The following is a 26,426-nucleotide window of genomic DNA, read 5'->3' on the forward strand; positions in this document are numbered from 1 at the left end:
AAAGAGTATAAATTAGCCTAGTTTCTGCCATGGAAGTGTCAGCATTGTCAATCAGTTGTTCAAACCCCACAGGCAAGAAGATTGCTCAGAAACATAAAATGGCCAACCTAATCACAACAATGTGATCGATTTAAATTTACTCCACTCCCTACATGATGTATACGTGCTTGCTGGGTGTGCATGTTAGAAATACCAGAGAAGAGGTAAACAAGATTATATAAAATTAAACAGAATCACCTTTCTTTCTCATATGGTCACCCTGACCTCCAAGGGTCAAGTTACTACACCAAGTAGCAAAGAATTGGCCACAAAGTAGTGGAGGAAAGGTCTTTGTGGCTGTCCTTTCTTTCCCCTTCACGAAGTGACTTTTCAGGGACTTTCCTGCATGTTAAGCATCTTTTTTGCATTGCTTAATATTGTTATTAATAATTCATATTTTTGTCTTTCTCCTCTCACTCTGACAACTTTTATTTTTAATCAATGGGCATGTGTCAAATTGCTTTGTTATTTATTTATAATGTAAGCTGACAAAAGAATGGGATATGTGGTATAAAGCTAAGAGTGTTTCTTTCCTATGGTTGATATCCTCAGTAATAACTGTGTGTCTTGTTCTAATCAGTATGGTCTAAAAACTAATTTTGCCACAAATAATGGAGGACATATTTAGTACAAATTTACAACTGTACAACTGCATGTCTCTACTCTGTCTCCATATTCAGGTACTGAAATAAAAGACAAATTTAGTTTTATTTGTATGCATGCACACTTTCTTTGGGAAAGAAAAGGAGTAAAGCTCACAAAGGTGTTACTAGCAATGTACCAAATACTTATACACTTATTCAGACAGATGTACTACTCAGATCAATGCGTACTGGTCCCCCAGTATATCAACAATTTTCATGAGCTATTTATGGCAGAAATCAGTACCACTGTTTCCAGCTAACAAAAACCACACAGAATCACTAACTTGCCTGACTAGAGAAGTCACCAGCACAAAACATGCTTCAAACAGTAGCCCACCTTGCCATAAAGCTAGAAAAACAACAAAACATTTCCTCACTGAACATATGAAAAGCAAGCTGTTGATTACAACTGGCTTCCATATTGCATACTTGCGATTTGAGTCTTAAAAAATATTTTATGCACACACATTTTACCTTGACTGCTACTTGAGAACTCATCTAGTTACTTTCTAGAATTCTTGTTTTCACAAATAGCTCCAGCTGAATAGAATTTCATGTTGTTACTGTCTTGGTGTATCCTAAGGCAGAAGAAAACCCCATCTGGACTGTAGGAGTGGTTTGGTGGTGCTCAGGACTGTATTCAGCAGCAATGTTTGCATGGGTAGTGTCATACAGGGTATAGTCATTTTAAAATAAAGGAATGAGGAAGGCGAAGGATTAGTCACACTTTTTTTGGATGTAAACGATCCTGTGCCATGCAACTCCTAATTCAAATGAGGGCATAGACTGTGGTTGTCTCCTCAGACTCCTTCTGCCTGAAAAGCTTCTGCTTCCCATTTTCCTATAGTTACCACCACTATGCACGTTGAACACTCAGTGGGAACCCTGTTTGAACTTTTTATTTCAAAGTGTAGGGAGAGGGTTGGTGCAATGAAGTAACATCCCTTCATATCACATGCCAAGCACAATGTATTATCAGTGGATGCTAGGTCCAGCAGAGTTACCTGTTACAGCTCTGAAAGCCAAGCAAGTGACACAGCACGGCAAAAATCTCAAAGCAACCATATGGGCTGGCCAGTGTATTTGAGAAGGTACGTCAAAGAAAGCAAGGTAGAGGATTATGTTGTTAAAGCTGTGGTTTGAGGGAGGGAAGAATTTACTTTGATTTTTAGAATAAACTGCCATAGTCTACATACACACATTTGATTTTATTTTCAAGTTAGCTGGTGTTTCATTCTGTTTTAATTAATCCGCCATGGAAGGGAGAATAAAAATTGAAGCATTTTCTTTGATGTTATCCTAGCCTTAATGCTTTCTTTCAGTGCTTTCTTCACCACACACATCATGCTGAGAATAAGCATGGCATTCAGAATGATGATTCTCCCTCCTGATTTACAACTCGGGGATACAAAGAATGCAAATGCCTATTTCTTACGAGTAAAGACCTGTTGGTAGCCAGATCTCTCCATCCCCAGCCTCCTTTTGATACCGTTATTGGGGAACCCAGAATCCATCACGATGCTAACAGAAGTGGACAGCTGACATATTTCTGCCACTAACATCACTAGGAAGTGAATTCCACTTCTACAAAATAAGAGACCATTCAGATTCTTAGTGACAGAGAAAATAGCGGCCGTTTAACATGCTGCCACGTACAGCATCTAGATGACTTCAGAATTGGAAAGCATGGCCCAGGGAGAGGGACTGAAGCAGTCCAAACCTCGTGACACTGCTGAGGAATTAACCCAAGAAACCAGTCTGAGATTTCTGACCTCAGAAGGCTAGACAGTGTTCTCCTCACATACCTTCCTCTCCCAGGAGAACCTCACAAAATTAGCTTTATATTTCTATTTGTGTTACAAGCTAGGAATGGCATAGGCAAGAGCAAAGGATTCTTGTCTAGTATACTTCACAAGTTTATGGATTTTAAAAGGCCAGAGACAAAACCCAATGGATGCACAGACAAGCTATGCTGCAAGACAATTGAAAACACAGCAATTTTGAAATGAGGACAGTGTGCTGGAAAGCACTATCTCTCCTTGAATAAGAAATAATGCCCATTTCTGTACATTGTCTTCCCAAACCTGATTCAAGAATACAAAAGTGAAGGTGGGTGAGTTATTCGGTTGTTGGGGTGGGTTTTTTTGTTTAATTTTATTTTTGTTCATTTTCCTACACATGAACCTGCTTTTATTTAGGGGTGAGATTTTCACAATATTCAATACTGGTATAATTCACCTTAAGTGCATGGTACACCCCACATTGACTTCAGCAGACATAAAATAAAGTCATTGCTGGCTTTTGAAAAGCTTACGCTAAAATCAAACAAACAAATCTAAAATAATCATTTAATGACAGCGTATACATGATGTTTATGGGTGGTCCTGTCTTTTCTCACCATGTATTTTTCATTTCCTACCAGCTGAAGCTTCTCTTTTCTGTTATAACATGCTTGACTTACAGATGCAGTTTCATACCGAAATGATATAAAGGTATAAAGATATAAAGAAGGTTAATTGGAGAAAGCCACAGGCATTAGAGTTAAGTGTTCAACGTATACTCATACATACATATCTATACAATACAATCTGCCAGTATCATTATGTAAATACAGTTTAAAATGTTACTTGGTTTTTGTTCAGTATAAAATCTACTAGAAGTGAAGAAAGGCAGGCTTGCCCTAGCAGACAAGTGACACTACCTACGATTACTGATTTGATGAGTTGGCTCTTGGGATGAGGGAGTCAAAACAACTGGATCATCTGAAGTATCACACATCATTGCAACAACAAAAATCAGACTGAGTTATAAACAGATGTGCATGCTTCCAAGGACTATGGATCTTCTGACTTAGAGAGGAAAAGGTCAGGGCATCTGGTTTTTCTTCCTCAATTGCCACTTCATTTGGTGTGTGGCTTACTCTATTTCTCTGTGTCTATTTCCAAATTCCTGAATAGGAAATGCCAGTTGTACACAACACAAACACCCTGAAGTGTTGTGGTGTATTTTGATCAAGGTCTTTTGAGATCTCCTGAAGAGGCATGCTACCAGGGGATTAAGTATTGATCACAAAACAATTTGAGGTTTTTGTGTAAAAAATAATGGTATTATTACTGATGTGAAACCAAAGAAAACTTATCTTTTATGTAGTCACTTCCAAAGTATTTACTTCTACTCTACAAGCCTGCTTTATGCAGTATGTGTATTCTGAAATTAAGTACACTAAGAGGCAAGTCTTCTGATCATATATACACCATGAGCCAAATTTAATCCTGCCTCATAGACTGGTTGGATACTTTGACCTTCAAGAGGTGTCAATCAAGACAGAATTTATCTCAGTACCTTTCTCTGCCAAAGTTTTCCACAATCTTGCTCATGTGTTTTATAGTAATACTTTCTTTTTCCCTGTTCATTAACTATTAAAATAAAATATTCACATGACAGATTTTTGCCTCAGTTTTCCCACAGCAATCATATTTCCTCACCCAAGAGGATGTCAGGAAGCTTCATTAATTGTTTCTGAAACATTTACAACTTTTCATGGAAAAAGGTAAAGCATCCGTCTCCTGAAGGAGAAAAATAATTTCCAAATGGATGAAGCATCTCAGCTCCCCTCTGCAGCGCACATGTATTTTTATTCTTCTCTCAGAGAGAAAGAATATGAGACACAGATGTTATAATCAGTTTGTCAAGTTCACACCTATTATCTAAAGAACAGAACTTATGTCTTTTCCCCTTCAGTTGCAGTCTTTAACCTCAAAGCAATGCTTCATGGTTAAAATACCTCTGGATCTGGTGACAGACCAGAGGGTATCTGAATTAAACAAATCATCCCGTGAGCAACAGCAGCAGCGAGGCTTGGTGTCCTTTGGATTTGGTTTTAATTTCTCCCCCTCTCCCAGCCACAACATCCCCGGCTATGACTGCCCTCCCCCACTTCTCCCTCCCATGCACTTTCGTGCTTCCCTCTGACCAACACTCGCAGCCCCTCCAACTCCCTCCTCCATCCCTAGTGGCAGGGCACCCAGGACATGCTGAAGGGCACAAGTGCTAGCTCCCAGGTCAGTTTGGGTGAGCTGACTGGCCCTGGTGGCAGGACAACCCTTGTGTGCATCCTGAGTGCACGCTGTTACCCAGAGTTGTTGCAGTCCACAGTGGTTACCCCATGTGAAATAGAAGCCTGCTTACAAAGAAATTACCTCCTGGCAGCAGCTCACTTGAGCTAATCTTATGTAAGAGTTGCTTTCGTTTATTTTAAAACAAAAAAAAAAAAATCTTTAAAAGCTGAATTGGAGGAATGGATATTTAAAAAAAAAAAAAAAGCTGTAAGTTTTCTAAAAGAAAAAAAAGCCTAAGATAAAAGTATCAGTAGTTGATGCAAACAGGTGAACATGCTAAAAAAAAAAAAGGAAAACAAAAAGAAAAAAAGACCCCAAACTTTAAAACATATCACCAGGGATACCACAAGGGGTGGTTGCCACTAATTTAAAGATTGTATTGTCCCTTTCCAGAGGGTGCATTTATTTTCTTTCTTTCTGTGTATCAGGACAGTAGATGTATTTTCACACCAGGTTAAACTATTGCTATCAAAATGATAGGTTATGAATGAGCTCCACAGGTATGCACTGAAAAAGTTATTTGCTGCAAACTGAAAAACGGGGACTGGTGCTCAGAAGAGATTAGGGATATCTCAGGAGCAGAAAAGGGAAAAAAACAACATCAGGAAGCTAGGTCTTCACAACAGGAAGCCGTGGGAGGCTTGGGGTGGATACTAAGCCACTGTTTGCTGAGGACTTGAATTAATGTATTATGGCTCTGTAACCATCAATTCCAATGAACATATCCAGACTGAGATCCTCTAAAGGAACGATCAGCATTGGCTTACAGACTTGAAAGCAAGAAAGCATCATACGAATAGTATTCTGTCTTCATGCATCATATAGGCACTTGACATCCTGCCTCCTACAGGCAAACCAGACAAGTCCTATGTAAAATAAAGATCTACTGTGTTTCACTTGTCCTGCCTGAGATTTCCTCATCTGATTCCAGCCCTGCAGTCACCCGCCACAGTACAGACTCCTTGCACAGCAGTGCTTCAGCTTTTTTTTTCATCCTGTGGTCCTTTATGCCAGGCACAGCTGGACAGCTTGTCTTCCTGTCTGCTAAGCACATTGCTTACATCCATCGCCCAGAGCAGGGTGGAAGCCATGGCCGTGTACTGCAACATTCCAACATCCCCATATTGAAATTCCTTGCAGAAGTAGGACACACTAGATCAGTGGAACACTGTGGCTCCTCAGCTGCCATGGGGCTGTCACATGCTGTCTCCTTGGCTATCCTGGATCATGACCTAAATCATGTACATTCTTCTAACCCCTCTACGAAGTGACCCCAATGCATAGGTCTCATGTGCTGAGCCTGAAAGCAAACAGTACATTTGGGGAACCTTGGATTTATTTCAAAACAGATGAAGTCCTTTTCCAAAAGAAACAGGAACATTAAAGCCTTTGTAATGGAAACAGTGAGACATGGGCTTCAGACTGATCAAGCTGAAGCAATCTTCAAGGCAATCTTTTGTCACAAATGAGGAATATTTTCACTCCCCACCCCTTAGCAGACCCCTGTGATATATTTTATTTCCTTTGCAACTGGCATCAACTCATTTTCCAAAGTCAAATACATCTACCTTCCTTGTTTCTCTCTCTTGGGACTCTTTGAAAGAGAAGGAAAACATCAAGACTAGACTGTGTTGTGGGATTTAACATGTCAGGAGAGAAACAACAAAGAACACAATTATAAGAATGATACATAATACAAAATAAACTGGGAAAAGGGTGAGACAAAGAAAAAGCGCAGCTGAATCATCTGAGCTATAGCTGCAGAGATCCCTGCATAAATCCCCCTATAATTTGCCCTATCACAATCACTTGGTTTAGGATTCTGCTGTGCTCCATTTCACCACTGTCTATCATTCACACATATAAAACCAGTGCTGCTTTGAGCTACTCTACTCCTTGATCATAAAAAGCCTTCCTTCCCCCAAACCCGTCTGCCTGCCAGCTCAAAAATCCCAGGTAAATCCACCACATGGTATCACCTTCTCACAGCACTTAGAGCTGCAAGTCATGTCCAATCACCATTTATCCATCTCACTTCAGGCACCATTTTGTGAAGACTGACTCACTCCACCATGTTTACTCCTTAAGAGTACTAGGTAATTTGTCCTTTGCAGTAGCATCCATTTTGTCTACCTGATTTGCTCTCTTCTTGGAATTTCATGAGGTCACATCAGTTCTATGTCACAGGAGAGTACATGAACTGGTACAAGGGGAAAAGTCACCATGGAAAGAATAAATGTCTTCATAAAAGGACACTATCACTGCCTGACATCTATTTACATTTCAGATGTCATCACACAAGGCTGTCGAAACTCATGCAATTTTGGACAGTAGCTCTTATTCTGTGTTACTGACATCTCCCTAATAGGGCGTGTTTGTGGCATTTCTCTGGGTTTCTTGCATCATTTGTACACCATTCTAAGTACAATCCTAAATGTAATCATTCTTCTGCTGTCCTTCAAAGCTCCCTTCTATCACTGGCCACCTTTCACATCCAAGGTTAAAGCAGCTCTCTGGAAATTCTGTTAGCTTGAATTTTTCTGTTGCTTCATAGGAAAAGAATCACATAGTAACTCGAGCAATGCTTTAAATATGCAGAAAAGAAGTAACACCTTTATAATGAAAAGGTGAGCCTTCTAGTGAGAGAGGTCACTTTCTAGTAGCAATGTGCAAAGAAACGCTAAAGCCTCATTATTACTCACAGCTATAGGGAGATCTCCTTCAGCTCAGTCGATGATTGTGTGGAACCAAAGGACCAGGACCACGAAGGCAATTTGTCTGAAAATAGGAAAAGGAGAGCAATCTTTTATTTAAGAATATCATGTATTTGCAGTTGGCTACAGTATTTTCTCCATGAAGACTCCATCTTTAAAACAAATGCAGAAAAAAAATCTCCCTGTTACTTTCTTCTCTCTCAAATGCTCAGAAAGTTTTCCATCCAATTCATCTTTTTCATTTCAACTTTTCAAAATGTTTTATAGATCGCATGACTTGTTTTTCCAATTTTTATGAACTTCGTTCCAACCTGATGACTAATGGAAAAATCTTTTTATGGAAAAATTGTGAATGTGATGTACCAGATTCCATAACTCTTGGAAAAACTTTTGCATCAGACTATCTATAATAGTCTCTCATACCTGTATTCATTGCTTTTTAAAATGTGATTATGATTACTGTGAATTTGTTTTCTAATAGACTAAATATACACTTTCCTTGCAATCTAAAATTTAAAGACTTGAATGCTTGCAGTAAGGACCAGGTTCATTATTTGTTCCTTCCTAATTTCTCACGACTAGATAAAATTCTGATTAGTTATTCTCTTGGTTTCCTTTACCTTTACTTTTCCCTGAAATGAAAGACCCTATTTCTCTCGTACTTAGATGAGAAGGCTAGAAGTTAAGGTCTCTATCTTTTCCTCCACCAGCACTGTAAGAGTCATTTTGTCACCTTGTATAAATTACTTGCTTCTGCAAGGATAACTCTTATGATCTCTAGAGACAGGTAACACCACAAAGTCCTCTGGTATCCCAAGATCAAACGTGTTTAAAGCACCCATGACAATGAAGCGCACCCAGTCCTGCATTACGGCCCTTATTCAGTAAGCACAGGCCACAGATTTCACTTGGACAGCTCAAGCTTAAAATCACAAAATTAGAGCCTAATGACTTTATTAATAATATTATTAATAATGAAGCATTTATATTCTCTGGCCATTTTCATTTCAAATTGGGATTTATGGCAACATGAACAAAACCCCAAATAAATTGCATCTGAAGTTATCAATAGCTCACAGAAGCCCAGCTCTGTCAAAATGTGAGGAACTCAACAGGTGCAGATATAGCTCCTTAACCACTTGAATGCTGGCTCTATTTTTTTGACAATCCTGTATTTAACCTGTAAGCTAGGAGACACAGGACTAGGAAGAAGTATCGGTAGTGGTGTGATTTTTCCTTCTTTACTGGCAACCTACATGTGGTGTTTTGCTTGAGGCATTAAATACATTCCAGAAACACATTTGAGTTGCCTCAGTATCTAGTGTTTCAACAGTGATATACTTCTCCTTCCTTATCTTTTCCCAATACAGAGTTCACAATGGTCTGTAGAAGCATACATTCATTATTCCTCAGCTAGCATTCTGCTTTTTTGTGGAAAACAGACCTAAATAGAGTTGTGCAAATTACTTGGCTGGTCAACAACCACAACAGAACTCAATGCAGCTCTCTACCTTTCAGCACTCTGCTTTATCCATAAAGCTTAACTTGTTCTTAGCAATAGATTGCTTCTTTCAGCATACAAACGTTGTCCCTGCATCATCTACCACAAATACAATTTTTAAATGTATGCATTTGGGCTCTTTGAGTCCACCTTCTCACTGTTTCTCCTTTCTTTCTGACTTGTCTGGAAATAAGATTTCTTTGCATTGCAGAATCTGAATAGGGAGCTGCACCTGTTAGCTCTGTGATACCTCAGGGCTCTCTAGTCAACCATCTGCTTTTCAAAAACTGTGTTAGCTCTTGGGCAAGCAAGACGACAGTAAAGTATGTTTTATCACCTTAATGCTGAACATGATCATTTACACTGTAGTATAACGTACCAGGCCAGTCAGAAGTTTTACTAAGGAAGAAAATTCCAGGTGAAAGGCAGAGAGGGGCAAGAAGAGGAGGGAAAAGGGTCACAGGGATGAACTGAGAGGAAATGAATGGGAATAAAACTAGCTTGCTTCCAACAAAAGTCAACTTGATATGCTCTACTTGGACCCAAGGACTTATTATTACATATTTCTATAACATGCTTCTATATAGTTGCAGAAATAAAAATAAATTGGTAAAAATTCAACAATCTAAACTGAAAAAAGCTTGATCCAGACATTTTAACATGACTTCTCATCTTGAATTAGTGCCTGAAATTCATCTCTTTCGATTGAATTAAGTCTCAGAGCGCCACCCAGGCTTTGCCTGTTTTTTCCAGGAAGAGTAGACCAATGCCTGATTCATACTTCCATTATATCACAATTGTGCTTTTGTTTGGCATCCTCTCATCTCTTGCAAGTCACTTGCAGATGGTCTAGAAGCCACAGAACAAGCTGTACTTCCTTTTGATGTCAGCCATCACCATCTTGTGGAAGCCTTCCAGTTTACTACACACAAGGTACAATGATACTCTCCACAGATCACTCTTCTGACTTTAAAAAAACTTTTCATAGGATTCTGTAGCTAGCCTTTCCTCAGCTATCAGGTTCCTATTATTATCAGGAATAAAGAAATAACTCGCACCGCTTTCATCTCACAAGGCACGATAAGTTCACAGCACCCAACTCAGGAAAAGGAGACAGGGATTTTGTGGATTGCTCGGTGCCTCATGCAGATTGGTGGTCCAAAGGAAATACTTCGGAGAATACTATAATGCTGTTACGTAAGTTGGTGTTATGCCATCCCTCTGGATTTTGCTGTCAACCCTGATCACCCTGTCTCAGATAGGATGTAAAAGAAGCAAAAAGGGTTCAGAGAGTAAAAAGACTCATTAAAGCCCTCAAGAGCTTTCCATATGCAAAAAGTTTAGAAAGCTTCAAACTGACAGAGAAAATGAAAAAGACTGAACATAGGAGAAGTGATATAAATGTAGCTGCATAGAGAAAATAAAATAAATCTGACCTCCCAAGAAAAGAGGGGACAGTCATTAAAACTAAAAGGCAGAACATTAAAACCAATAAAAGGATTATTATTTTTTTATCCACATACTATACAATTAACTTGCAGGACTCTGCACCCAAGACAGCAGAAGGGCCAAGGTTTTATGAGGGTTTGGAAAAGGACTAATTATTGCCATACTAACAATAATAAAAACATAATAATAATATAATTGTAGAAATAATTATTAGCAGTAGTCAATAAACAGAATATCCGCAATTATGGTACAATAAGGAGTGAGACTGAAAACTGCCCATGTTTAAAGACAAAAGGCAACTTCAATTTGATACCTATTAAGGAGAAACTACCCCTGTGGGAAAGGTTAAATCACTTAGTCTTTAGCAGAAATCCAGCAAATTTTTTTTTGAAGGACCTGATACTGGGTTCTGTGATGCTAATGGTGTAGCTTTCCAGAGTGGTGTGTGAAATGCATATGTGCTCATCAGTCCAGTGTTCAACTTAAATACCCCACAGGACAGAATCTGTACAACCAAAATCAGATCCTTGTAAAATCAAAGAACATTTCTGTTTTCAGGGGTACATGCTATTTTTATTTACTTGTGAAAAGTGAGGTTATTTTGGCCATTTATTTTAATGCACATAACGAAGTGGGGGCAGAAAAGAATATTTTGTAGGTATAACAAAAAAAATGCTAGTGACAGTGTTTTTTTTCTTTGTTGATTAAGATGTGAAAAAGCATCAAATTTAAGGCAGAGCATTCTTAACCATCTACAGATCTCCATGCTCTAACAGACCTTTTTACTATTATAAAATCAAGTTTACATGTGGGATAAACAAAAATCAGATTCTCATGAAGTTGTACCAGCTCACAGACAGCCAAACGAGCCTGCATTCTCATGGATTTCTGTCCACGTTGGGTCTCCAATGTATAATTTTCTTAAAATTGTGAGGTAGCCTCTCACTCAGTGGGGTCATTAAAAGAGCCTTTCCCTTTTAAAGAGCTGCCTAGTTCCACAAAACATGTGGAAGCTTTGGTATCTTGGAGACTTTTACTCATCAAACTTGGCTGAATGTGGCTAAATTTAAAAAATAAAAATAAAAAAAAATAAATTGGAGACAGGTAATACAAACTACATCCAGGAGCAAACAGAGTGGGTTCCCGGAAATCTCATTTCCTTGGGGAGACACGCCTCGGGAAGACGTACAGATGCAGGCAGCCTGTGAGAGTTACGTAGAAAAACTTCTGTCCCTGCAGAATCTCCCAAGCATTCCTCCAGTGAAATCAGACTGCAGCAAAATGCAAGCACGTAGGGGCATGTGTTTCTGCCCCACACTCAGCTGCTGTGGAGATGTTTAAGTAGAGGCACTTCTAGAAAAGCCGGAACCCATTTAAACTAAATAAAATCAGGCCGTATACTCTCTGCCAAAAGCTTGTTTTGTTTCCTTGTACATCGGTATATCTTTGCCGACACAAAAGCATACACTACAACCTAGAAGACTATCTCCACTATTCCAACTTTTAGATGAAATATAGCTGTGAAACCAAAATATCACTTCTTCAGAAACAGAAAAAAGAAAAAAAAAAAAGCAGTACTCCCATAAACAATGGTCAATCTAAAGCTTCAGAAGAAATATATGCAGTAACACACATTCTTACCTGCACAAGCCTGTAACATCAGCCTTTGAGGTTTTTTTTTACATCTACTCTGTAACGATGCATTTTTTGAAAATGCTTCTAGTGCTCAGGAATGCCAAGAATTTAGGAAGAGAGCCACAGCTTAAGAGAGCAATTATTTGCCAGTAAATACTCAATTTGCTTGTCCTGTGATTTTTCTTCTCCTAACTCGCCCTCTCCATAATCCGTCTCTCGCTGCGTCACAAGCACAAGAAGTCTTTTCTTCATAACATAACACTTCAGTTAGCTATTTTGTTAGCATTAATTAAGAATTCCCTCTGCTGGTCATTTTCTATACTCTTACAAATAGCACCTTGAGCCCCGGACATTAGAAAGCAGTGAGTCAGTGTGTGGGATTCAGCCACCGTTTATAAACACCTTCAACCACATTCACCCAGTTTACAATATTCAGGACATCTCAGCTGAATTACTGCTTTGTGTCCAGTTTGTATTCAGATGGGGGCCATATGTTCCTTCATGTATTAGAGCAGAGCTCATTAGCACTGCTGCAGTCAAGCCACAGCAAACATTTTTTTTTTCTATCTTGCCTCCATTTTAACCTGATTAAAAACATTTTCTCCAGGGTAGATTTCTGGAAGAGAACTGCTTAAATCAAAAGTACTGCCAAAATGGGTATGTGTAAATTTAAAATTACTTTTAAAATCAGTAGTTGCTTTTGCTGCAACAGAACTCTGTTGCTGTTTAGGATTAAACTACTTACTAGATGCACTTTCTAAAAACACAGAAAAGCCTTCATAAAAACTGGTACAGTAACCACAAGGGCTAAATATTCGGTGAGCAAAAAGACCAAGAAGAATTCAGCATTCAATCTTTCTCTTAAGGATTTAGGCACATAACCTATTTTAAAGAGGGTATGCATCTGTGCAGGCAGCATCATACAACTAGATTAACACCTTGCAATAATGGGGAGAGTGGGTGTAGTTAGAAATCTGGATGTGCAAATTGTATTTCCTAAGAAATTTTGTGTAGGCAAGTTCCATTCTGCTCAATCAACAGTAGGCAGAGAAACACTATATTTGGCAAAAATTAATAAAATACAGAAGGAGTGACTTGAATCACCCACATTAATTGCTAAATGAAAATCCAGGTTTTGAAATACAAAACAGGAACACCCTTATAGGGAGTAGAATTAAAAAGTGACCCACCTGGGATTGAACGATATGAGAAAGAATGCATTTAAATCCATTTTAGGATACAAGCAGGTCATCTTTCAAAGTCAGTTTGGGTCTGGTTACTTCTTACATGAGTGAAAACGAATTGTGGGCCAAAGACTGAAAATTAAGATCACGTCGTGGACGCTTTAGTGCATTTAGAAGTACTGCATGCATTTTGTATGATATGATAGAAAAACAGAACTATCACGTATTCATAGAATCACAGACTGGTTTGGGTTGGAAAGGACCTCAAAGCCCACCCAGTTCCAACGCTCTGCCATGGACAGGGCCACCTCCCACCAGACCAGGTTGCCCAAAGCCCCATCCAGCCTGGCCTTGAACACCTCCAGGGATGGGGCATCAACAGCTTCTCTGGGCAAAAAATTCTACTCAAACAGTAAAATGTATAATTAACAATAAAATGTAATAATAATTCCTCATATACAAACATGCATTCTAAAATACCACATTCTGAGCACAAACAGAATTAGAACTATCAAACGTCCCTAATATAATGCACTTATTTTGTGTCTATGCTATATATCAGCTGCTAAAAAGCAACAAGTGAAAAATGTGCTCAATCAATCCAGACATCTTTGGGATTCTTGTACGTATATATCTCATATGCCCAAATTGATTATTTCATGTTAGAAATTATTTAACCTTCCTCCCCAAACCCACCTGTCCATCCATAACACAAGAAGAACTATAAAACCACCTTCTGCATGCAAGACACCATCCAAAAAAAGTGAAATAGAATGATGAAACAAGTGGCAAGTGAAAAGTAAAACAAACAAAAAAAACTACAATTACATTGCTCTGTTATTCCCTAAACCTGACTTCCCTGTGAAAACATGACACAAAATACACCTGAAGCTTAATATACTTAGCTATATAGGTGCCCACAAAACAGGAGAGCTTCGAAATGCCCACTTAGGACCTGCCACATATCTGTGGACATAAACACCACAGTTTTTATTGGTTTCAAGTAAGACAGATAAACATATTTTAAAGAACCTTGCAACTGAGACCGTGTTTTCAGAAAGAGTCAGCTCCTCGGTAAGTCTTTAAAAGCAATGGACCTGCACTCCAATGGGAAAGTCATGGAAAATATACTTAACTTCAGATGAACAGAGTCACATCCTAATTGCATGCAAGATAAACTAATGGTTTTCCCCTAGGCTTTGACTTAAACTGACATAAACAAAGCAGTCCAGAATTAGATCTGACTATTGTCTAGTATATGTTATGTATAATTTAAAGAGAGAGCAGAGAAGAGATCAGTCTTAGGAGGTACTTTCAGGTCATTTTTTTTTTCAGTATTTATATGAGAATCTGAAAATGAAACTTTAAATCAACTTTAAACAAAATGAAAGTACATTAAAGAAAATGAAAGTGACGAGCAGAATTCTGTTGTTAAGGCTTACAACCAAAAAAATAAACAGCACGAACAAAAATAAATTTGATTTTTATAAACAACTGTAAGCAACCAGCGTACACTGCAATATTCCACAATAAATAATTCTTTCTGAAAAAAATGGATAAGGGCTTCCTAATTTTTGTTGTCTTAAAGCATGTATTTTCACATTAATACACTAATTTGTCTTTGCACAGCCGAGCTTTTGAAAGAAGAGCTGACACACTTAATAGGAACAACTGGGTTAAATGGGAATTTACTGGATCAAGTCAGAACATAAATTCTTACTTATCCAGTGTAATTAATGTAAAATTATACTCTTCTCAACAGGGACTGTACGGTAAAAGGGATATCTGGTTTGCTTAGGAGGTGCCCCCATTAGCTGGCTTTTTTTTTTTTTTTTTTTTTTTTACGTGCTCAAAGCAATCAGCCAGTAGAGCCAGACACTGTCCTCAGGTAACCTCGTGTAGCTGCCTTGAGTGCAAAACGCTGTCACTTCTCAGACTTCGCACACTGTGATCGGCTTCCTTCCTTCACAGCCGTCCCCCGTGGGAGGACAGAAGTGCAGCCGGCCCTCCTCGCTCGCGTGGCACTGGCACCGTGTGTCGGCAGCAGGGCTGCAGGTGGCCCCACGCCTCAGTGTGCACTTTTTGGGGAGAAACCCTTCCAAATTCAATTGACAGAAACACAGATACGTGGTCACTGTAACTTTTTAACTTCCCCTTTGGATTATTTTTTTTTTCTCCCTGCTAGAAGCTCCTATTTGCTCTCAGTTTCAAAGTTTTTTTATTTTTTTTTCTATTATTTTATTTTCAGAAGCCAGACAGACATTCTGTAGTGATGTCCAGTAAATAAAATCTCTTAACATGTCTTGGTGCTTTTTGGGGGATCACAGCAGCTCACAGTACTAATGTCCCCATCCCATCTCCCCATAGAAGGGACCCTCAGCACTACCCATGCCACGCGTCACCACTACAGCACTGTCACTGAGCAGTTTCAGCTGCTACAGAAGAGGAAACCAGAACTCAGAATAGTAACTTTAGAAGAACATCTTGACTTTGAGGAAAAGAGAAACACATCCAGCAAATTACACCCATGTTTAGGTACACTAAGTGGGAAACAAATGATTTAAGTTGTCCGGGAGAGTTAAAATTCAGCTGCTGAATGCTATGCCTTTATCCAGTAAATCCCTACCTAACTCCACAGACCAGCTTCTGAACAGTAAACCCTGATGCAAACCTGAGCTACTTCTACCTGAATCCCTGCCACCAACACCAAATTTACAAAGGTGTGCCTCTGATCCAGACCCGACCCAAGGAGCGATGTCTTTGGGAAGGCTGAACAGTGGCTTGGTAAGTAGGAGATGTCACTTCAGTCAGCCCGCACAGGCTGTTACCAAATGGAAAAGGGATTTTGGGCCCTGGTGAAGAGGCTGCATCCACTAGTTGGCTGGCTACAAGAAACTTGCATGTGCTCGACTGTTTTTGATGGGGTTTCCCATCTACCTCTGTTGAAAGTTGCCGGAGAAAAGCTGGCTGGCTATTTGGCAGAAGATTCTCCCTGATGGGATTTTAACCAACAGTCCAGGTGCCCAGTAGACGTTACTGATGCACAGTTCCAGCTCTGTTATTTCTCTTTTTTTATTTCTTATTTATTTAAAGTTTTATGCATCTTCGCTTACAGCATGCAGTGCACTTATTTTCAGCTCAGGTTTAAAAACTCACCAGGAGAAAAACTGTAATACCTTATCCTATCAGACTAATAACACAGAGCTTACATGCCCTTTAAATCAGAATTGCTTTCCCCCAGCCAACGGTGGATAAAATTGTTCTAGACTGCAGCAGATGGAACTGGAAACCTTTCCTTCCTGTTTATATCTGGGGCACATATGATCAGCCTATGCGGATAAGGCTTCAGCAAAACATTTCCAAAAGAAGTGTATCAGGAACGCAAGCATTTGCAGATAATAAATCACAGAAAAATGCTCCATTAAAGCTCTGGAAACAACCCTTTTCACCCTGCAAAGGGGATCAAAAGCTCCAAAGTACTAAGCCAGGCTGGGCAACTTCAGTCTCTACATCCCTCAAGCGTGAGAGGAGCACACAGAAATCTCTCGTATGTCAACAGCCAGGGCAACAGCGGAGGGAGAAGCAGAGGTTTCCCGAAGCAGCTGCTGACAAGGTGCGCTCAGGACGGAGCACAGAGGCCCTGTGTGATCGCCTTTGAGTAAGGAAGGTTTCCTGGTAAATCTCCAGGACGAGGCACTGCGAGAAAAGACTCCCCACTCAGGGCACGGACTGGGAACCTGACCAACACATGCGTTTTCTAGTGCTCATTATCAGTTTCAGAGAGCAGGTTTATCTTCAAAGGACCTAATGCAGCAGGGAAAGAGCATCCCCTGCCCTTTGCAGCCAGGGAACATAGGCACAGATACATCGACTTTTCCAAGGTTACAGAGCCAGAGACGAGGAAAAGAACCCAGATTTCTCTTGGTCTGCTGATCAGAGCCTTAAAAACACCAAACAATCCTCCCTCCAGCTTCAAGGCCACAGTTTGACGCTTAGTACTTTCGGAGGGCATAATCTGGGCACAAGTGAGGACGTGCAAGACAGGAAAAAAAAAAAATCCTTGTTTGATCTTCACAGGAAACCCTAGCCCTGAAGTAACCTTGAGGTAACGAATAATGAAAAACATGATTTCTACTTGCAAGTTTAACACATGAGGTTTGGCGGTCATCAAAGTGGTTTTGACTCTGAAGTGAGAACTGGTGTTTTTACACTATACTTTCAGCACAGTGGTTTTAAAATCTCTCTGTAAAGATGGATACAAGTAGTTTGTTTATTAGGTTAGGAATTAAAGAGGGGAAAAAAAAAACAGATTTAAAACTCTCCTTGGCTTAATTACTCTTAACATTTATTCACTTAATCAGATGAAAGAAAAATCAGCTTGACTTTTTTGACAGCAAAGACAAACCAACCGGAAAATTCACCTCCTACAAGAAATGTTGAAAGGGAAAACTCTGGATAGCAACATGTTAATAAAATGCTTTCAAATACAGACACAACTTGATTGTAATGAAATCTTATATTCTCTTTGACCTGCCACCCCTGCATTTAGCTTCTCCCCTCCAGAAGACAGGGAAAACTCTTGGATTCAAGTATCACTTTTCACCTCCTTACCCATAGGAAGGGGCACTGCACAGGACATCGACATGCAAAATCAGGTGCCTGTGAATTTACCTTGCAAAATACCTGCTTACACAAAAAAAAAAAATATGGAAGAAGCTACAATAAGGTCAAAAAATATGACTATTTCTTCAACATTATTTTGTTTCCTTCCTTAATTAATGTTGCTAAGACAGATGAATACTCTTAAATTCATTTCAAAAATAGGGATTACTGGGGGCCACTGATAGTTTTTTCTAAGTTTGCAACAAGTCAGCAGCAATGCTGGGAATGGACCACTGCTGCCAGGCTCTTGTTTTGTGTCTCTCTCTCTCTCTCTCTGCTCCAGGGCCCCAGATCTTCCCCAGCTCCTGGGAAATAGCGACTTTTATATCTAGAGATCAAAGGGGCAGCATTTATTCTCTGAGGACATGAAGTCCTAATACCAGCTAAGACTAAATGCTCTTAAATTGTTCACTGTAGGGAACTTGGAAAAGAGACTTTGTTTTGCACCATTTATAGTGTTCTGCAATCAAAAAATCTCAGAGACTGCAGGAAGATACATACTTACATTTAGGTTTGAGATGACTGTTCCAGGCCTCCCCCTAATATAATATTTCATAGGCAAATAATAAAATGGATATAGATGGTCTTTCATAACAAGCTTCCAATTTTATTTGGTTCTATTTAATCACGTATTTTGCTGAGGCCAACTGCATTCTCTCTGGTTGCTTAGACAGTGGGTTTCATGCATTCTTGCATATATTTGAACTTTTGATCATTTTCCAAAAATTCACTGCTAGTATCCTAGGCAGCCATCACTGGGTAGTGATATGGGTCATTCTAGTTCAGAATAAAAAGGAGATGAGTGTGACTGATCCTTTTTCTCAGGGCCAAATCTCATAACAAATCATCTGGAAAACTGCCAATGACTTCAATGAGACCAGAAATTGTCCCTACTGTTATCTAAAAAACTTCATATTCCTTATGAGAAAAGCAGGGTGCAAATTCTCTAGCCAGACTAGATTCATTCTCCTATAGACTAGGAGCAGGAGAATCAGATGAAAGAGCAAAGAAAGGGATAGAAGTCTTTACTGTTGTCTGTACATAGTTGCTCATTGAATTCCAAAGTAGATGTAGGGAAAGCAGCATTGTGTCAGTTCTTTCTGAGCAAAAGTGGAAATCCTACCTTTTTTCTTTTTTTAAGAGCTATTTAGAACACTTAATTTATTAAATTATATAATACAGGCCTGTTCCTGTCTTAATCCTTTAGACTTAGCTCCCAGCAGAGGGTGAATGGAAGAAAATGAAGCTGGAATATAAACTACTTATGAAGTGCTTTTTACCAGAAAATAAAAGGACAAAGTAAAAAAACAACAACAACAAAAAAACACAAAACATGTTTTTGTTGTTTTTAATTTCATTTGGAAAAAAAAATCAGTGCACCTATATGAGTATGTGTGTGCATGCACATATGTCAGATTTACTGCAATAACAAGAAAGAAAATGATCTGATCTTTAAAAAAGCCAGGAATCTGGGACTTGAATTCTCTGACTTCAATAGTGTTGCAAGGACTTGGAATGTGACAGATACTGGCATATTGTGTCCTGTTGTGAACGAGTGCTTGACTCTGAAGCTTTATAGCATCTCTGTTCCTAAACAGCAAAATGCACTACTCATGAGGCACATCTGAAGACTTAGGATTTGATGTGCTATTCTTGACCTCTCCCTTTCCAGTGCGCAGTGCTTACCCTGTCAACTGCCTGGCCTGTTATTGACCTTTAATTTCACAATAGGCTCATGTTGACAAATCACTTCGAAATGAGATCAACATAGATATGTAACTCATGGTACGATACAAACAGAAAGGAGTTTTCAAAAGCTGGTGAGCGCAGGAAATAAGCAGCAGTCATTACGTACAAGGGGAGTTACATGTTCAGCTGTTTGCATGCTGGGCTGACATCTTCAAGTATGGTATTATATTGCTTTATATTATATATAAAAGCACCTTTTTTTCCTGAAAGCCTATAAGATTTTTTCTTTCTTTTCTTGAACTAGTCCTACATTGTCTCTCAGTTCTGCTAGGCAGCCACCTCTAAGATGGAAGACAGAGGCAGGTATACAAGTGGAACACAATGCTGAATCACCAAGGAGTAATGGGATTTTTGGTTATTCCAAACACCACCAACCTTCCTTACCACCACAAACCTCTTATAGGAACACAAAGAGAACATATATAGGAAGACGATTTCAGTGTGAATTATACGATAATCAATTTATGTGCCAGGGGAAAAAAAAGATGGAAGGTGGAGGGAGTTTGAGATGACTGCCCCCAATGAAGGGATTTCAGTCTTGAGCTTCGTACCCCATAAGCAACCCCTCTAGCAAAGTTATCTTGTTCCACTGCTCTTTATGTTACGGGGTAAACACTTAAAGTGATAAGTTAACCACAGAATGTTTGTATTAAACATGGGCCTCCTGCTCTCTAGTTTCTATAATTTACAACAAAGAGTTTATTAAACACAACTCTTTCTGTCTGACATTCAAATCCATCTCTGCAACACACTCTCCTCTGGATTTGCGCCACAGAATGAAATGCTATGGAAAAACAAAATAAACCAAAACCCTGCTGTGGAAACAGGACAAATCTAGTTTCACATCCCCTGCAGAGAGAGAAACAAGACGGAAGTAAAAAGCACCAAATGGAGCTCATAAAGCTTCACTCTGATCTCAGCCTCCACATTCTGGCAGAAAGCACCACCTAAGAGATGTGCTCTGCTTCAAGTGACAACAGCCTCTGATTACAGCATGAACGCAAAAATATATTGTCTGTGAACAATTATCCCGAACAAACTCTGAATAAGGGAAATCTGACGGCAGAATAAGGGGAAATGTGGTGGGAGGTAGGGCTGATCGCCCCCCTCCCTCGCCAAGGCCTTATCTCACGCACCAGCCATCTGTAGTAGCTGTGCCTGCTACTACAGCTTGTGGGCTCCGCAGAGCCTCCTCTCCGCAGACTGCCTGCCTCTCGCATCGCGACGAGGTGGCAATCGCTGCACCCGTCAGAAGCCTTCTCCACCACAGGAGGGAAGCTGTTGTAGTTTGGTAACAAAACCAGATCCTTTCCACAGGTCCCTTTTATCACAGGTACACGCTTGTGCTCCTTGTAACACTCCGCATAGCGGCACATAAGCAGAAAGGAGCCCATCCCAACCCACAGATGCCACAGGGAGTTAATGGAACTAGCGTTTGTTAACTCTTTTGATAAATCTCCAAAGAAAAATTACATATTTGTTAGCAAGTCAATGCCCACAACAGGAACAGATTCTGAACATTTTGAACCTAACATGACAGAGAACAATGCACACCTTTCACTACTCACAAATAACTATTCCTTAGTTACACGTTTGAAGGCAACCAACAACCCAGAGAGAAAAGGATGGTGGTCCTGAGGCAGGGATTCTTTGGGGGAGGGTTACTTTTACAGTACAGGCACGTAAATATGTACTTAAGTGTACACACCCTCATGTACTTAGGTACGTATATAAATGGATGGTAAAGGAAAGAAAAAGCAAACAACTAGATACAGAGAGGCCACTGTGGGATCAACCAAGCTGTCATCTTACCAGCAAAACTGCTCTTAAATTCAGGTAGGAAACAGCTCTTCTGCAAGAATGCTTTGCCCAAACAGGGGAGATCCTTTAACACCTTTAAGCACCAGGGGAGATCCTTTAACACCTTTATTGCTGAAAGCCTTCCCACGATGCCCAGGAGATCATGTCCACTTTGGGAATTTTGAGCTTGGTTCCTTGGCATACGTGGCACTCCGTATACATTCCTTGTTGGGCTCTTACAGGAAGATCATCTTTGAATCCCATGTCAGAGGATTGTCTCCATTTTAGATTACAGTCCTCTATTTGACTAAAAAGACAGCATTCCGCTGCGATTTTTTTTTTGTGTTGTTAATTAATTCATTTGAGACTATTCCTTAAATTTTCTTTTTAATGCGTTTTTGTGTGTGGGTATTATTAATCACTTCTAAAGTTGTTTGCAACTGTCAGGGATTAAAAGTCTTTGCTAACATACATATACAAATCTGTTTATATTATGCATGCTTATGCATATGTGCACGCACGTATACATTAAAAAACAAAGCAAAACAAAAAACCTTCCAACTGCATCTTTCTCCCTCCTCCCTTCTCCATTCTGAGCAGGTTCCCGCTATCAACTGCTGGAGTGTGCTCACTCTACACCTAGAGCTATAATTATTTTGCTTTAATTTTACAAAACCTTTTGTTCCATTCCCACGAGCCCACCTGATCCTTATATTACACTTGCTCTATTAAAACACTCATGCAGAACAAAGCACAGTTGTACTGATTCATAAGTAACTCGCCCCCCAACCCCCTTCTCTTTTTCTTTCTACTAGGCTCATACCTCTGACTGTAGTTTCACGACACTGTCCGTAATGCCAGTCCATGTTCCCATTTTTGCCTTGTTTTCTTTTAAACCTTTTTTTTTCCTTAATGTTCTTAGGGTCAAATTACACTATTGTTTACTGTTTTTTCTTTTTTTTAATTGCTGTCGTTCTCAGTCATTATATTATGCTCTTTGGCATGACAATAGATATAGTGCATAGGGTGTTACAGAATTTATTTGTTGTAATCAGACTCTAGGATTTATTTTTTTAAATGATTCACACAATACAGGCACTAAAGCTAGCCCAAAATTTTACTGAGGCAAGGAGAAGACCATTTTTAGCCCAGCCTTTGACATCATCATCCCCTATTTACAGGAAAAGGGCACAGAAGCTTAGGTCGCGCTATTACCTGAGCATGGCCTGCATGAACCACCATGTTTTACAGAAGACTAAACACACTGACAACACTTGCAACAGGATCTTCAGAGGCACTGGGCATTTCAGATTTAGGAAAAAAACAACAAAACACCTTCTCATAAATTATTGCTGAAAAACTGAAGGACAGAGCCCAGCTCATCAATAAAGATGGAAACAATAGAAGGGCTTTTCCGTCTATTTGTCCTGTACAACAACAACTTTGAGCTGAGACAGCCTTTATTTTCTGGCTTATAAAGCACCAAGCATGTTGTTAGGACTAAGTAACGGGTAAATAGTAATCAGCTAGAACAGTGAGGAGTGGATGCTTATGAAGGAAACAGTAGCAAAGGGGAAATAAAATTGAATTCTCAGCAGCCATCTTTTCAAGATGGGGAGCAGGACATTTTGCAGCACCCTATGGCACAAAGCTGGTGGGTGACTACTGGAAAACTGACCAGATGAAGGTGTGAGAGAAGGCAAGAAGAGGAAGGGAAATGGCACCCGTGTTTCCTTTTCCCTGTGACACATGTAACAATGGTGAATACTAATGATTTACAGCAATGAAAGAGAATAACAGGGAAGAAGGGGAATGTGGCAAGGCACAGAACAAACACGGCTGTAAAGGGTGCAAATGAAAGTTGCAATTTCCCAAAGAATAACCGTTCTGCACATTTTATGTAGCATGTCAAATCTATCAGATTTTCTCTTATTAAATCATCATTCTACAGCAACAATCATTCTCTCAATCAATCCCCCGTGTTGTTAACTCTTAGTAATGACTAACTTGGCAGGAACTGATGTTTACATATATTTTAAAGTCCTTAGCACTGTTCTTTATTTTTTTGGATGGTAAATTTCCTTTACATTTTGTCTTTTGTTTTTTAACCAGTTTTTAAAGGATGGATGCATTCAATTGGAAAATAAAGTTCTGTAACACACATACACACACACAGATTATGTTAGCTCAGGAAATTGGCAGTGGGATAAGAACAATACCATTCACCTCCTGATTGCTGATTCAAATCTAGCCCAAGCGAGATAGTCACAGAAGCTGTAAACCTCCCATGATGGCTTTGTGATTTGAGATTATATTTTATGAATTTCAATCCACTTCAGGCCAAGAACCAGAATCGCAAATCCTCTGCCTCAATGAACATTAACTGGCATCACTGCACACAGCAATATAGGAGATGCCAAAAAAACACCAAACTGGTCCTGGATACAAAGTTCCCACCTTATCCTGGGAACTGATCATTAAAAGACAGGGTTGGTGCATACAAGCGTGGAGCATGCACAGGGAAATGTCTCTCTCTCTCTACCAAACAGAAAAACCAACTCCCCTGTAGTCACATCTGCTAAGTGCTGCAACATTTACCTGAAATGTGAACTCCAAGAGTTCAGGAGTCCTAACTTTCCCCCAAACTAGGTGTCTGATGTTATGCCCCTGTACTATGACAGAGCCAAGAGAGTAGGGCAGTACATAGGACAGTAAAAGGAGAATAAAGCTAAGGTTTTCTATCCCAGTTAACAAGGAGGATGCATTAAGCCTATGCACACTCTTTACCCCCTTAAAATCAAGAGGGGAACAGACTGACTGCAGACTTTGGTCATTCTTTGGTCTACTTCTCCTCCCTAGATGGGAGGAACAATTAAGGTATTTAATTTCGCAGACGAGTAATCCTGAGGAAGGCTGTGTTACACCTTTTATATTATTAGGGACACAACTGGTTAGATGGTGATTAGGAGAGCTATTGCACTAAACAAAAATCCCATTGCAGCCAACAAAATAGTGATGTTGAAGCGTATTTTCCATGGCTCCTTCTTTTAGGGAGCATGAATGGTTAGAATCCCTCAGGAATTACCTGCTCCAGTTTCCTCCCTTAGATACATTCACTAACCTGAGGTGTATGTGAGGGGGGGAGGTCTCAGGACCCAAGAGTAGATTTAAGTTTTTCTACCATCTGTGCTGAAGTGCAGCCAATGCAAATTCCACCTTCAGATCTGCACTCCAGTGCCTCCCTGTTATGTTTCATTTCACACTTGTGATCTTTATTCCTTAGAAAGAGGAAAAATGCACAGCTGATGAGCCATGTTTGCATGCAACTTGAATTTGTTCCTTCAGTAGCTGTAGTTTGGACGTGCACTTGACTATTCAAAGTGAAAGTGAGATAAGAAATACAGCCGCATTTTAAATGGACAGCCATTCTTCATGCTACACAGGCATATTCAGAAGCAAGTAGTTCTCTTCAAAGGTTTCAGAGGCATCACTGAAAGCATTCACACACACAGGAAATAATTGGTGAGAAGGTGAGATTTTCCTCTTTTGCTATTTATTCATTTTTTCTTCTTTTCCCTTTTTGTCAATGAAAAGGGGAGACATTAACAATGAAAAATGAATATGGGTTTGATGGTCTTTGTCCACTATCACAAAATATTAAAAATGGGTAGCCCTACAAGTTTTACAGGATACCTCTGCATACATAAACATGTAACTTGTTTGTGCTTCCATCACAGCAGTTCCAGTAAAATGTATAGAATAATTCTACATGTAGCTAAATAAAGAGAACAAGTACAGTTAAACTCAGCTGATAAAGCAGAAGAAACAAAAACAACATCCCACAAAACTATTAAGAGTTGGGGGAAAAAGCACATCTTTTATATGAATTTAAACTTAAGATATGACAGAGAAAGATTATTTAATTTGGGAGATGTAAGGTTAATAATGTTGGTTCACTGGCAGAGAATTGAGATACACACTGGCATCTTTCTAAACCTACAGAAGTTGTTCTAAGTATGTTTTGGGGAGTCTCCAGAGGGAGCCAACTTGCCAAGGGAACCTGTATGTCTGTGGAAGCACACATTACTCAAGATGATAAATTACAAGATGGCTTTATCTAGCAAAGCAAGGAACCAGTACTTCAGCATAATAGGTAGAGTTTCACTGGAAACAAAAAACTCACTCTCGGAAGGCCCAGTAGACAGTTTCAGCTCTCATTTAACATGAAGTTTTATGGTTACTAGCTACACTTCAAAAAACCTCTTGTGAACTTGCTGGGTGTTTTGGGGAGAGCTGATTACAGCAGGGATCAAGAGGACTCAAAACCTAAGTATGCTTCAATCTGCCATGCCTCTTGCAAGGAAAAAGGCGGCACCAGCCAAGCGTAGAAGCAGGAGCTCCACACAGGCCCACACTGATCTGCTGTGCGCTGTGATGATGTGCTGTGCATTCACAGTCTGAAGAGCAAATCTGGACTCTCGTGAGTCTTAGCCTTTGTGGAAGCTCAGATCCTTAGAGTTCTTTTAGCTTATTTAACTAACACGCTGGCCTTGCGTGCACTGCTGACTCTGCCTATGTTGGAATCCCATCATTATTTTGTGTACCAAGTGACCCACCAGTTTCGAGAGTCTTTGCCAAGAATAAGAGGACACAGATGTTTACCATGACATTTGCATGACAAGGTGTTTATCTTGGATAATAGTATGGATAGTAACACAACAGTGAAAAAAACCTGTTCACGTATTTCCTTTGGAAAAAGGTCTCAGATGAAGAAAGAGTACCCAAAAGGAAGATGCTAGTACATATACATCCTAGACTCAGCCTTGATATGATATCTGAATGCGGATCAGGATTTGAATTTTACAATTAGGTTCACATGTCCTAATTAGTTTCTCAAGCTGCACAGAGAGCAGAGGAAGGTCACTTTAGAC

The 26,426-nt window shown here is 39.6% G+C and overlaps 1 protein-coding gene across 11 annotated transcripts in view; it reads right to left on the reverse strand.

The window, feature by feature from the left end:
- The window catches only part of LOC308188313 (uncharacterized protein), a 421,245-nt gene that overhangs the window by 242,847 nt on the left and 151,972 nt on the right, over window positions 1-26,426 (reverse strand). For all 11 annotated transcript variants that reach the window (XR_013945384.1, XR_013945385.1, XR_013945386.1 and 8 more), the window contains exon 5: window positions 7,504-7,579. The gene's annotated coding sequence lies outside the window, so the exon portion shown is untranslated. The remainder of the gene's footprint in view (window positions 1-7,503; window positions 7,580-26,426) is intronic.

Source organism: Anser brachyrhynchus (genome assembly GCF_964034855.1).
Source record: "Anser brachyrhynchus genome assembly, chromosome: 1".
Classification (NCBI taxonomy): domain Eukaryota; kingdom Metazoa; phylum Chordata; class Aves; order Anseriformes; family Anatidae; genus Anser; species Anser brachyrhynchus.